At 53.4% G+C, this 14,408-nt stretch overlaps 1 protein-coding gene across 4 annotated transcripts in view; it reads left to right on the top strand.

Annotated features, from left to right (window-relative positions):
- The first annotated feature begins 9 nt into the window (after positions 1-9).
- Positions 10-14,408, top strand: part of LOC105695562 (heterogeneous nuclear ribonucleoprotein K) — a 110,005-nt gene continuing 95,606 nt past the window's right edge. For 3 of the 4 annotated variants that reach the window (XM_012417214.1, XM_012417215.1, XM_012417208.1), the window contains exon 1: positions 10-119. The gene's annotated coding sequence lies outside the window, so the exon portion shown is untranslated. The remainder of the gene's footprint in view (positions 120-14,408) is intronic. The other variant, XM_012417213.1, reaches the window with a different exon arrangement.

Below are 14,408 nucleotides of genomic sequence, written 5' to 3'. Positions count from 1 at the left end.
CCCAGAGCGGCGAGTCGAGGTGCGCCATTGTGCCGTGATTCCTGCTGAAGTTTCGTGGTTGTGCTAGTGAGAGAATTGATCCGGTTTTTACGTAGTTCCCGGCGGTTCCAGCTATCAGGGTAAGTCGAACTTGATTTCCCCGGCGTGCGGCTCGCCGGTTTCGGACGCGCCAGGACGGTGTTACGCCGGCCGGAGAGCGCTGACCCGTCGAAAGGCAGCCTCCGAGATTTGGGGGTTAGTTTGCCGTCACGCGCGCCGAATCAGCCCTCTGCCGTGCGCGTGGCCGCGTCGCGTCGCCCCGGCTGGTGGCGTCCCCCAGGCCGGGGACGCGCGCCTCGCGACTCGTCCGAATTTTGAGGTTATCGTCCTCCGGGGCGCCGTTTTACCGGAGGTCCTCTCGTGGCGCGCGCCGCGTCGCTGTCGGTCAGGGGCGCCCGCGTCGATAATCCCGACGGAGTCAACATGGCTGGGCTCTCGTCCGAGATTTTGCGTCGCGGCGACTCGCCACGCCGTCCTCGCGATCCTCGCTATCCGTCCGATCCCGCCGATCCATCGCGGAAGGCACGCGTCACCGTCGAGAAGGAGAGAGCTCGACTCGTCGGTATTTTTAACCTTATCTCCGCCGATAAGAGACCGTCCGCTCGACGCTCTCCAAGGCGAGTCTCCCCCTATTTCCCCACCTTATCCGCCGACCGAACTAAGGATCAATGCTAACGCGATCGCGATTCAAATCCCGGCCGCTGGTCCGGTACACGATACACCAAATATTTCATTACTAACGCTAGAAATTCATTCGGCAGTCTAAAATTTTTGCTTAACGGATTACGTGAATATTTAAAAGGAGCACCGAACATTCCAGTTTCCAGCGTCTCGTTTGCTCAGCCTTTGCGTACTCTCGGATAACCGCGCGTACCCCACCTCGCTATCCCGCTTTCCGATCTAATTACGTGCGAGCTCATCGTCCCTACCCGGCCGTCTCTGTAGCGCATTGTCTAACGAGACTTTACCCAAGGCATCCAGACGAATTACACAACGGGCAGAGTACACCAAAGGTGGCCCGAATGGACGCGCAATTCCGTTTGGGAAAAAGAGTTAGGAGTCGTTAATGGGGGCCTTAGGCCGTGTTTACGGGCGCAACCGGCGCTTTCTGGGCAATTCGAGACGATTTTCTCCCCAGAGGGACGCGAGTTACCGGAAAATGCTTCATACGAAAGTTGTTCCTGGACACGCGAGCTCCGATATTTGTTTATAACTTTTTCTCGTGGGAGGGCTCGGTTAGCCGGCAGGGTCGATTTTCGACGAGCGTGGACGAGTGCTCGCGGCCTCCGGTCTTGATTAGAGGTCCGCCCAGGTGGGGGTGGATTTTGTATTCTGGGCGGATTATCGAGCACGATGCTCGCCCGCTTTTTTTTTCTTTTCTTGTTTTTTTTCTCCACAGGAGAGAAGAAGGGATCGATTAGAGGGACTCGTCCGTTGAAATTTCGACTGTCTCCTGTGTCGGTTGTCGTCCTTTTGCTCGTATTCTCTCGAGCGCCTTTCTGCGCATGATCCGACCTTCGGACCTAATTACGCGCGTACGGTGCGTAATACATTATGCGATAGGTGGGTCGTTGGGTGGCGGGGACGTCGTTGGTCACCGGAGGCGAGATCCCCAGGGAGCGGTTCGTTAACCCGAGGCGACCTTACGGCTCCGAGGAGTCAATTCCCGCCTACCTTTCGCGCCGACACGCGAGAACCTCGAGGACACCCTGACCCTCCTCATCCTTGAGATCTCTTCTCGAGAAAAAAAATGAATTAACTCGTCTAGAGGGTCTACGACAAATGCCGTTTGACTTTAAATAACGTCGGAATTTTCTCGATACGGTACATCTCCACCTTCTACTCGGCCGTAGTTAAAGGGTAAAAATGATATTCCGGGGGAGGCATCTTCGGTGCAGTTTATTATCAGCGTACAGAACGCGAGACTCGCCGGTCGTCGCCGGTCGTCGCCGGTCGTCGCCGGTCGTCGCCGATCGAGCGTTATCTATCCCTAGACGGCCCCGTAAAGGGACGGGCGAGGTCTCTGGCGCATTGAATTTTCATGTCGGGGAAATAAAGTGTAGCGGGCGTAAACTCGAAATATACGGGGGCCCGCAACCTTGAATCCATCGCCGGGCGTCGTTTCCCGTCGGAATGGCGCAAGGACTCGCTACGCGACGCGACGCCGGCGTCGACGAGCCGAGAAATTACGGCCGTTCCTTCGGGTTTGTCCTAAGTCCGGAAAGGAGATAAGGGAGAGAGGAGAAGGGTTCCCCGGCAGTCGAATATTTCAACTACTCGTACTCGAACCGATTTTTCCTCCCTTCGTTCTTCCCCGGGTTATCGATTACCTAAATACCGGGCATATATGCAACTTACCATTATCTCCGCGTCGACGATAAATCCGATGGGCGAGTGAACGACGTGGAAATTGAATATTTCTTTCTTCTTTCTCCTTTTTTTTTTTGCGAGAGAGAGAGAAATCCAACTCTTCATTTTCCACGTGAAATTGGGGGATAACGATATCAGGGAGTTCCGGCGATGATTTCTCCATTCGGACTTCCCTTTCCCCCCGTGGAATCCCACCCGCCCGTTCGATTCTTTCGAGGAAAAAAAATGTCCTATGTTCCCTCCATTCCCCATATTTTCGAGATCCGCGGAATGCTCGACCCGGGCGATCCCGCGGGAAACGGCGGCTCCAGGGGAGGTACGGGGTGGCCGGTCGCCGGCTCCGGGGGCTGCCATTAGCGACGGGGTGGCTTTCAACCCCCTTCTCCCCCTCCCCCAGTTCGACACCGGGGGCACAACAAAGCGTTACCACGGGAACTGGCGCGAACCTCGTTGCCATCACAAAACCGAAAGCCTTGTGACTGCAAACATTAGAGCGCGACACGCACTCGCGGTACCCCCCCGTCACCCCTCTCGACGGCGTGTGCGAGACGCGCGTGTACGCACCCACTGGTTCCTGGGTAACGTGGCCCTGTCGATAACGTTCGGCGCTTTATACACGGTTTACATGCCCGAAGCTCCGTCGAGGACCCGATAAGGGAGGAACGCTCCGATCGCGATCTCGAGGGGATCTATCGGAGGAGCTTATTCGTTGACGGAGCGAGCGTTCCTCCCAGGTGGGGCCGCTCGTGCGCGAAGATGCATGGCGCTTTAATGCCTCTTTAATTCTGGCTCGTTCCCGGCTCGCATAATATATGGGTTACCGTTGCCTTCCTCCCCTGGGTGCGTCGCCGTTGCGTAGGACGACGCGTAACCCTCGCGCCTCCACTCTCACTCGGGATTCCGCGGCGTAAAGAAATTAACGGACCCGCGGGTGCATACGGGATAAATGGTAAAAAGCTCGCGGGCGACCGGCGCGCTTCTCCTCTCTCCTCTCTATTTGTCAGCTGCGGGCAGCAGCGGGCAGCAGCGGGCAGCACCGTGGTTAACGTTAATTCATGGCGCCCCGTTAATTGTCGCGGGGAATGTTTCGCTCTTTTTCCCCCAGCGTCTCGCGAACGATCACTCGCGCCGCGAGTTAACCGGGGAAATTGTTTTCGCGGCTTTATTTTTCTTCTTTTCATTTATTTATTTTCTCCGACGCCGGAATTGTTTGCGGCCGCGCCGTTGGCATCCCACGCGAGGGGTTGAAAATTCCCCCTAGTCCAGGGGGCACCCGAGACTCGGGGGACGGCTTCGATCTTCCTTGGAAAGCGCTCGCGGATTCGCGGTACTTGCTGCCGCCCCTCTCCCCTCTTCGATTTTCAATTTCCTGCCGGTCGTTCCGCTGGGACATCCCCGGCCACCGGTGGGATCTCGTAAAAGGAGCTATCTTCGGCTTCTCCCGGTCCACCGAATTCGGGAGACCTCGACGTACCTCGATGTACCTCGGCATCCCCGAGGAGCGACCGGAATCCGTCCCCACGTTCCGAGTCAAACAAAAAGAGGAAATTCTCTGCCCCCTTTTTCTCAATTCTAGAATTCAAGGAACTCTCGACCATGATCTATGTCGCGTCATTTGTATCTCCATTTCTTGGCTCCCTTTACGGGAGGGAAGGATTTTTCGTCTCTCGTGGAAAATCGATATTTCGACTCGGGTGAAAAATATGAAGGAAGCCCTCTCTCCTTTCCTCGCGTGTACCGGCCTCCTCGTCACGGCGTGGTTCCATCGATCCGGGGAAATTCGGAAAACGCCGGGAGTCGTTCCGAGGGCGAAATTGCAAATCGAAGCCGCGCCCGAGCCGTCAATTATCGGCATTTCCGAATTCCGCGTGGGGAGGGGAGCGCGCGTGCGCAGGGGGGTGGATATCACGCAGCCGTAAAACTGCTCTCGCCGGTAACGAGAGCACGACGGGTAACGACTCCTCCGGGGGAGGTGGTGGGTGGGTGCGTTGGGAGAGACCGTCCGAGGAAAACCGAGGAAACGATCGGGCGAGTGAGGCGGAAGTCTCGGGGGGTCGCGGGGCGAGTACGCGAACGCAAGGTCGCGTTTCCAAAGAATCCGTAATGCGATTGCACTGGCAAATTGCACCGAGTTCTCGTAACCCCCTCACCCCCTCACCCCCTCCCACCGGCGTCCTGGTGGGTGGCAGGGTGTTCGTCTTCCGCTTTTTCGAAATTTTCCCCGAAAGTGCCCTAACTTCGTCCCGGATCGTCCCACTTTTCCGCATCTAGCTGGATTCCTTTCATTTTCTCGATTTTTTCCATTTTTTTTCGAATTTATCAAAAATTGAGCAGATATGACATTTCAGCGCGCAGCGCGTTATTGGCGCATGGAAGGCGCATGGAAGGCGCATGGAAGGCGCACAAAGCGTTATGATAGAGAAATTCTGAATTTGTAAAGGTGGGGTTGTTAGCTTCACCGATGTAATGGAACGTTCTCTCTCTTCTGTCCTCGGTTCCGCGATAGCTGGGAACCGTTCGGACGCTCACATCGTCGGGTGCGTGGCAACCGTTGCGGCAGAACGTGTGCGGCTTCGTCGACGCGGCCATCTATTGCGGCGCAAACGCGTGAACGGATACGAGGCCGTAATTGCTATTTGCGAGCCGGCCGGACCCGCTTCGCGTTGTATCGCGACTTTTGCAATTACGCCGAGCTTCCCTCCCCGTATTTTCCTGTATTTTTCTATATTTTTCTATATTTTTCCCGCACTCCCCGACCCCCCTTGCCTGCCATTTCGTCCTCTTCGTATCATTATTCTGCAAGATCCCCTTGAGTTAAGCAACGGCGCCCCGCGGTCCAACTTTGTATGGCTGACCGAAGGAACTTTTTTTTTTTTTTTAATAATCAAAGCGATGTCGCGATTTTTGCAATCGGGCGAAGGTGTCGTTCGTTGACGGTTAATTAAGAAAGAAATCTGACACGTGGATGAACGTTGAGTCTCCGAATGGATTCCTCGTCATTCGTCGATGGTCGAAAGGGGGTCGTGCAGTCGGAGCGCCGTTTTCTTTTATATGCACGCCGCTGACCGAAAGGGAGAGTCGTAATCGGAAAGTGGTTTTTCTTTTACGTACGACTGGATATTTCTTGCGTCATTGCGGCCGCCTCGGCGAAGTGCCGTCCGAAAGGAGCCATTTCCTTCCCGGCGTAAAGTCGCATTCAAGGTGAGCTCCGCGAGCGGCCGAGACGCTCGGAATTGCTCCTTTCCTAGGAATCGCAATTCCGGAGGCATGCGAGGCCTTTTAAGGCCTTTTAAGGCCTCGCGTTAACGAAGCCAGGACCCGCTTAGCTCGCGGTTTAAGGGTCCTCCCGATAAGCCGTTCTTTGCGCCGCTGGCGCGCGTTATCATCGGGAGCCTCCGCGAGGAGTGTTCGCGTTTCTACCTCGCCAGGATCCCATTTTCTCGCGTATTTTATTTGCGATCCTTTTGCGATCGCGTCGATCGCTATCGATACTCGGGATCCGCGATGCTCGTGTCTCCGTAGACGGGAGAAACGACAGTCGACTGCGTACTTAGTTGGCCACTTACGCAACGAGCTTCGAGCAGCCTCCGGTCGTTTCTCCGTCCTCGAGTGATCCGTCTTTAACAGCTGATAGTCACAAAGACCGTGTCGCGTGTTTCGGACGTGCCTCGCAAGAGCGTTTCCCAATACGGGATTTATCGCCTCGATATCTCGTACTTTGCGCCGATGGCTCGTGCAAACGTCGATTCCTTTTCATTCGACTCTTTTTTTTACATCGCTCTAATCAGTCCGCCGCCGGTACCCGCGGATGGAATACGATTTAACAAGTAATTCCACTCGCGGGGCAGATTTATCGACGAGGCCCCGAATTCCTTGAACACCATACAATGTCTCTTTTGTGACAAATTGAAAAAGCAATTGGAATGGAAATGGAATTCAATTTCCCGGGATATTCCCTAGGCGGAAACGCAGCGAATGCTGCGCCTAGGAAAAACACGGAATCCATCGGACCAAAGAAATATTTCTTCGAATGGCACCAAAGAAATATCTCGTTAATTCAAAGAACAATTATTCGGGTGAAATTTCAATAAAAATTACGGAACTACGGTCTTTACGAAATTAAAATGAGGACAACATGAAAATAGGAGGAACGGTGCTTCAACGATGACAATGGAGTTTGATTTAGGAACCTTCCTTTTTTTATTTCTTTTTTGGAGGTGCCTCGAGTACGCGGGAATCGCGCGGGGGGTCTTATCGAGCATGACTTTATTATTTCGCAATCTGTCGGAACAAGAGAGATACCCTCGGCGCGTTTTTCGAGGCTCGACGACGCCTCGTAAAAGGCTTCCACCGGAGGAAAAGTCCCGATCCGTAGACGGTCGTATACATCGCCGTTAATCGCCCGTAGCGAAGGAATCCTGAGAGGACGATTTATCGTGCCGATCGGTCGCGCCATCGACGAGACTCCCGCCTTTATGATGATCCTTCCTCGATTTATCCTCGCTGCAATTGAATAGTATCCAGTGGCAAGGCTTTGATCGATGCCGCCGATTTTTCCCCGTTGACGATCCCGACAGGGCGCAAAAGGGTAGAACGAGGCGCGGCGTCGAGCCTGCGGATGTTTGGAAATATGGACGACCGCGTTCGCGTGTTTATTTCCCCAAATTAATTATCCATAAAGTGGTCGATATCGTCCCGACATTGTCACCGGGGCGGATGTCCTTTATCGCGAGCGCCAATCTGCATTGTTTACGTCCGGGAATATTTAGTTGCATAAATCGACGGTAAAATCCTGATCCGCGGGCGTGACCGTAACTCCGTTGTTGTAATCGAACGGATTGTTCGATATCGAGGGAAACCTGGATTTCTTCCATCTGATGACGACTCCAGCTCCCTCTACCGGGCGGTTCTGATTTTTGGGATTTTCATTTTATTTTCGTTAAATATGCATCGAACGTTATCATGCTCCTATCGTGCGACGAGCGTTTCTAGGAGAAAGGGAGTCCACGTTTTTTTTTTTTAGAATAAATCACGGGGGATAATGTTTCGTCGACGTTTCACAGCTACAGTCGCGCCGGATATATATTTTTGTACATATGTATAAACAGCTATTATTAGTTGTTATATTTAACTTAGTTGCGCGGTGGCAGTCGCGGTGGACGTCGGCGAGCTCGTTACGAAAGCAATTTCCTTTGGGAACGAACGAAATTTGTGCTTGGTCGACCCGTTGTTTCCTTTCAGAGGGAGGATGAAGCAGGATCGTCGAGTGGGATAGGTCAGGGTGAAGTGGGAGCGCCTTATTAAGTAGGATAGGTCAGGGCTTTGGGTCGTCGGGCACCGATCTGCCCTCACTTCGTCAAACGTTGATCCTCCATTATTAACATATATAATCGATTATACATTGAATTAAATATTCCATTCGATATCACGCAAACCTGGTCACCCTGACGACGTACGTTCTTTCAAAAGGAGGGCAGGAAATTCGGAAATAAACTCATTTCTTCGCCTCTGGACGGGTGGAGAGAAGCGTCACAGTGGGATAGGTCAAGATTTTCGATGCATTCATAACCCATACGTCTATTATGCGCATCTTGATTTTTTGATGTCCATCCTTATTTGACTGGAAATTCTCTGGGAACGGTCGTAGGTAGAAAAATATAAAGTCATTTCGATGCTCTCTCGACAGGTGGGCGAAGCGTTATGTCAATGGGGAAGGTCAGGGTTTTGGGCCGAATAGCAGGAGCCGTGCTCTCTCGTAAAACGTTTAATCGTCTCCCATCTCCGAATATGACTTCGATCGTGGGCGCGTGTCCTCGGTTTTACACCTGCAGCCTGTATCGCTAACCGTGAATGCAAATCTCGTTAGGTCCCTTGTGCTCCCCGGGACCAGATTCTGGAACCCGACACCATAGCGTTTCCTAGCCAGAGGCGCATCCTTCGTCCATTGACTCGCGTCGCTTTTTTGTCCCGCCCACGCAAGAGTCTCGCAAAACTCGTCGTGTCAATTCCCAACGGTGAGTTCTCGGCCTTGCCTCTCGATTATGGAATGGTCGTAAAATCCCGCGGAATTTTAATCATTCAATCCTGGAGACTGGGGAACGCGAATTTATATGGATAGACCACCGCAAAGCGGATCCGGACCCGAGCGAATCATCCGGTTGCGGGATGACGAGACCACGTGGTCGGTCCAGAGGGTAACGACTTAATTTAATAAACCCTCTGCCGTCGCGACAACGAATTAAGTCAATTTAAATGTCCTCGAAGGGTCCTCGAGTTCCCGCGAATCACTACCCCGACGGCCAAATCATTTTAGGATTGGGATCTTGACACGTTCAGGGAATTCCGGTGATACGTCGTTTCCTGATTATGCGTTCGCTTTAATTTCGCTCCGACGGACCTCCGGATTTTTTATTTCGTCCCCGTCCGCCCCCTCATCCTCGTTAGGCGTAATTGAGACGACGCATCGCGCATCGGAATATCCCCGGGCTCGCGGGGGCGAATTTTTTCCCCGGAAATCGGGTGCGTTTCAATGCGGTACACTCGTTGCTCAAAATCCTGCCGCGGTTTTCTATGGGGATGTGGCAAACGAGGGATCGCTTTTAACGATCGGCCTCGCGTTTATTCGGGCCTTCCTTTACCTTTCCCTTTATTCGCCAGGCAATGGAATATCTTGGGGGGCGAAAAATATATTCGGGATTAATCCCGTGTCATTTATCCCCGATCCCTCGGGACCCTCCAGGAGGGCGTCCCGTTCGCGCGAATTCGTGCTAAACTCTTCCCCGATCCGCGGCGGCTTGTTTGCCCGAAGTTCTCGCGATGTTGTAACGAGGCGATTCCCGAGGGAGGGGCCCCGCCCCCCTTCGCGTTACGAGCATGGAACGCTGTTTGCCAACTTCGTTTGCCCGGTTATTAGTTATCGCCCGTTAATATCCCCGTCTATGGACGGCGATATTTCTCGGCCGCTCGTTGGGGCAAAACTCCCGTGAAATCGTGGCGACTCTTCGTTCTCCATCTCCTCTCGATAGATAATCGCGAAGGTTGATTTAGAAAATCGATTCTTTCCCCATTGGTATAATTATCTCGCCATGGGGCCTCGGCGTGGGGCCGCCAGGAGCCGCCGGCCAGGAGCTCGGTCGCGTCACCTTCCCAGGACGAGGAGTTTCCGGTTCCCGGTTCCCGGTTCCCGGTTCCCGGTGGACGGGATCGGGAACTCGCCGGTGAATTATTGAGGGTGGCGTGTTCGCCCCGAGGGAGAACGGAGACGATTCGCCAGGTTCCGGGGACAGGACGCCTCCCCAGGACCGCCTTTCCGTCTGGTCCGTGGGGGTCCTTCCGTGCCGACCCGTTTTCCCCTCCGACGTCGATATCGAATTTTCGATCGTTCCCTATCGGCGGGTGGATGGGGCGCACGCAAAGGACCTCCCTTTTCCCAACCCCGATTTGCCCTCATTAGCTCCCTTATTCCGCTATTCCGTAATTTCGCCCTTCTTTTGGTACTTCTTCGTTCCGAATCTTCCTTCTCCCCGTGTCACCCTCGAAAGGATGAGCATTAGGAATTTCCCGCGTCGCGATATATCAACCGTTCTTCCACCAAAAGTGTATCGATTTTATGATTATTTTTAACGGTGCCCTCATCCCACTGCGACTTCCCATCCCATCTACATTTTACGCGAGAAAAGGAAAAACGGGAAGTTTGATCCTTCATTTCCCCGTAAAGGGATCCTCTCGGCAGACGGGTCGTAATCACTAAACCCGGAGCTTTCCATCCCCGTGGCACTTCCCGTACACCGTCGCATTAAAGCCCCGCTGAACGGCACTAAAAGCCCGCGAACGTCTCCGCCGGTCCTTTGGCACGGTCGGTGCCGACGTTCCATCGGCACTTCCGGTTTCCCGAGGAGGTCGAGTCTTCGGCAAGTCTCGCGAATCACCCCCCCGCGCGGCTTTCGCATTCCGGGGTAATAAAAAAACTGTCCCCCGGGAGAAACAACCGCGATCAAGGAATTGCGGGGGGCTTTCTCTCCTCCTCCATTTATCTCTATCTCTCCCTCGCTCTCTCGGTCGGAAGCCGCCGTTTCCATTATCGCTTTTAATTGAAGCTCTCGTTACGTAAGTCCGCGTTGGGAATCCTCATTAAAATTCCGCCTTCCTCTGTCGCCGCCTCCTCCCCCCCGCGGGGGCACTTTATCCCCCGAAGCGCGTCCTCCGCGCATTTTTCACCTACCGGCAATATCTGTCCCCGCTGCGGTCGCTTTTTGCTCGCGATTCGCTCGGAAAATTATAATTCCGCCCTTTCCATCCGACCCCCCCTCCCGCAGCGGATTTCTCCACGTTTCGAGGGTCGCGATAATTTGCGGCGGACGAGCGATGACACTTTTGCCCGCTTTTTATTTCCACCCGCCTTTCTTCGTCGTCCTTAATGCTCCTTGACGGTTCGCTTCTTCTCGGGCATCGGTTTTTCTGCGGTTTCCGCCACGGAATCGCGACGGGGGTGGGAGTCGAACGGTTTTTCCTGCGGTAGATCAGGAACCGAGGGGAATTCGGCTAATTGGGATTTATTATTTCCCGTTGCTCCGTCTTATGAAGTTGGAAGGACGTCTACTCTTAGAGGGAGTGGAGGATTCCTTTTCTACGAGTTTTATCTCTCCCTTAAATTTTAGGGGTTGAAATTTCCGATTTCTAACAGGATCGAGCTCGTTTTTTACGTTACCATCACCAGGGAGCACCATGTACACGAGGAAGCCATTCATGACGGCCAGTGTACATATGTAGATGTTCGTCTTTATTAACCCGTTTAGAGAGGTGGCGGCCATTAGTCCTGTTTCGCAAATCCGGCCTCGCAGGAAGCCGCGGGGATACGCGAGTGCAATGTAAATACGAGCCGACTACTTTGCCTAATTTTTATTAACGAACTTGCCCGACGCCCCCTTCTAACGAACGCTTCTAAAAGGGATTAGCTAGGAGGGGCGCCTTCTCTGTGTAATTTTCACCACTTGTCGGAACGAAACTCGGCGAGCAGACTTATATTCCCTGGACTTATGGATTGTTGCCAAATCGTGGAAAATCCCGGGAAATTGCCCATATACGACTCGCGTACCCTTTGCGCGACCATTTCTTGCCTTGGTCGAAGCTTACGTTCGAGGCTTCCGATTTTTAATGCCCTCGTGCACGCTCTATATACATATATACATGTCGCAATTGTCACTCGGAAACAATTGCAATTTAACTTTTCCGATCGATCGTCCCTGGATAACCCCGTTACGCATGCGGTTACCTCGCTCCGATAATTCCGCCGTATGTATACCTTGGAAGAGGAACTCGTCGAAGGATCAACCGTTCCCAGGGGTAGTTTTCCGACCGCCCCGCGACCTTTAAGTGACGAAATTACCGCGAATCGCCGCCCACGGCAAACTTCGGGAAGAATCGATTTCCAGGAATAACATTTTTACCTTCACCAGGTGAGACTTAAAGCGAAACGTCGGGTCGCGACCAGGTCGAGGACCCACTTACCTGTAAACGCTAAAAAGATCCGCTTATCTCAAAACCGGATGTTTCGATATCATTCAGCTTAATTCCCCCTAACTCGGTACACTATTTTTACATCCCCAGGAATAATAAAAGCCACGGTGTACGATAAAAAAAGGGGGGTGGGGGGAAATAAACGAAAGTTAAGCGCGAAGCACAGGTGTTAATACGTGCGATCGTACCGACTCCGCGTGTCGGATATTCTCACGTTTCTAAGGGAAGGGGGCAACGTCCCCTCCAGAGGGAAGGGTTGATGGGAGAAAATGGCGGAAACGGTGGAAATTTGATTTCCAACCCGAGGGGCCATCCTTAAGAGCTCAATGGACGTAACTAGGGGTTGGAGCACGTACGTATCGGGTATTCGAGGGGGGTGGCGGGGGTCACCAGGGGTTGCGATAGGTGGCCGTATCAAATATGCCCGAGCAGACGCCTCGTACCCACAGTAGTTTGCCATTCTTCCTTGGCTGTTTCTCCCGGGTCGTTCCAACCCCCGCTGCACCCCTCGAGTCCTCGGTACCGTCGCGGTTCGCCACGTAATTATAGAGAAGAACCGTTTCCACTATCACGCGGCCCGAGTATCGCACGAGTGCTCCCTTCCCCTCTCTCGGTACTTGTACGATATGCACCCCCTACGCGTCGCGCGTTGTCACGAGAGCGGCCAGCCGAGAATTTGCATGCATTTCCCGCATCTGCCGTTGATTACCGACCAAGTGAAATTTAACTTTTGATCGTTTCGTTCCGTTGGACCCGTCGGTAGATTCCGCTTCCGCATTTTCAGCGTCTTCGACGGAGGAACGTCCGTCCCCCCGATGTCTATGAAACCAAGCGGAGTTTGATGGAATCGAATGACGGCTATGACGGGGCGATTGAAATTGGGGGTTTCGATGAATTAACGCGGAATCAATAGGCCACGTGCATCGCGATCGAATGATTTTTTTTATCGATTTATAGGGCGTAGTCTAGGGGTGGTTTTTGCGAATTTTCTTTTGCCGGTAGAACGCGAGGTGCGCGGGGCATTTTTTCATCCCCCTCGAGCTCGAAGGTCCAGGACCTCCGAGCACATTTCAGGTATTCCTTGTTTCTCGCTTTTGTCCCACTTTCGTGCCCTCCGGACCGCGATAACGCCACTTGATGCGCTTAAGAAAATTACGAGCCGCGGCCAGGGCTCGACGTAAAAGGCGTAAATACAAAGGGGAGGAAAAAGGACGATCTGGCCGGACGACTTTTTCGCCTCGCTTCCCAAGTTCCCGAGAAGTCGGAAATTCGGAATTCCAGGTGAGCAAGCTAGTCCACGGAAGGCCGACGGGGGAGGTGTATTTTTCCGTTAACACCTCGCACGTCTTCGCCTCTTGTCGCGATCAATCTATCGTTACGACTCGCGATAGGAATATCCGAGGATAATTTCTCAGGTATGTTACCAATCACGCCATGCCGGTCGCGTTTGTTATTCGTGGATCGTATCAATTATGTCCTCGCGCGTCAATTACGCGCCAAAGTCGAAATAACGAGCGTGCACGAATTTCCGGTCCTCGCGTCGCGAGACAAATCGGCGGCCCCTCGGTATTTGAAATTGCGAGATAGCCAGGAGCGTAGTTGGCACTGTCGTAAATGTACTGTTAAGTCGGGCCCCTCCCCCGTCCCGGGCCGCGGGGGACAGTAATACATGGGCACATTTTGTCTAGCGAGAGCTTCGCCCGTGTACTTTAGGATTTGCGTTAACAGAGAGGGATTGTTCGAACGCCGCTGGAAACAGTGGGCTCTTGGTGTCGGCGAGCCTCGATACTTGCGACGGTGCATTCGCGGGCCGAACTTTTGGCTACGAGCCACTCTTCGGAATCGACACCACCCATTTTTCCCATCGGATCGATCGCTTCGATTCCCGGGGCCGGCCGGTGGACGTCGGAAACCGTGCACTTCAAACTTCATCGCCTGAAGCTTTTTCTTCGCCCTGGAACGGAGATATTGATTTTTGTAAACGCGGACGGACGTTGAAACGATTACGGCTATCGGATCAATTTTTTTCGAGAAAATTTCTATACGTATAAAAGAAATATTCAATGAACGTGCACCTAGAAACGATCGGTAATTCGAGTATCGATTCCGTTCGTGATTTACGATACCCGACGAAGGGCGTCGAGGGATAGATATCGCCCAGCCTAGATTCTGCCGGAAATCCATCCCACGCGCGAACTCACCCGAACTCGATCGATCGGATCGACGCGAGGGCGTCTCGAAGGCGTCTCGAAGGGGCTGGCATCCCTTAATCCGACTTTCCGTAGTCGGCGCCAAGTTCGGGGGAACGAGCTTTCGAATCCTTATCCGGGTTATCCGCGTCTAAATATTGAAGGACCTCTCCCTCCTCCGGGGGGTGGGTGGGTCCTCCCCGTTGATCAACATCCGGACTCTTGAGAGTCCGGCAACCCTTCCCCGATTTCCGCTCGATTCGGGGCCGTTCCGGGGGAGGGTAGGTACGTCGA

Source organism: Orussus abietinus, unplaced genomic scaffold (assembly GCF_000612105.2).
Source record: "Orussus abietinus isolate OABI.00-Male unplaced genomic scaffold, Oabi_2.0 scaffold4, whole genome shotgun sequence".
Classification (NCBI taxonomy): domain Eukaryota; kingdom Metazoa; phylum Arthropoda; class Insecta; order Hymenoptera; family Orussidae; genus Orussus; species Orussus abietinus.
The sequence above is the reverse complement of the archived record's forward strand: the minus strand, read 5'-3'. Positions and strand labels throughout refer to the sequence as shown.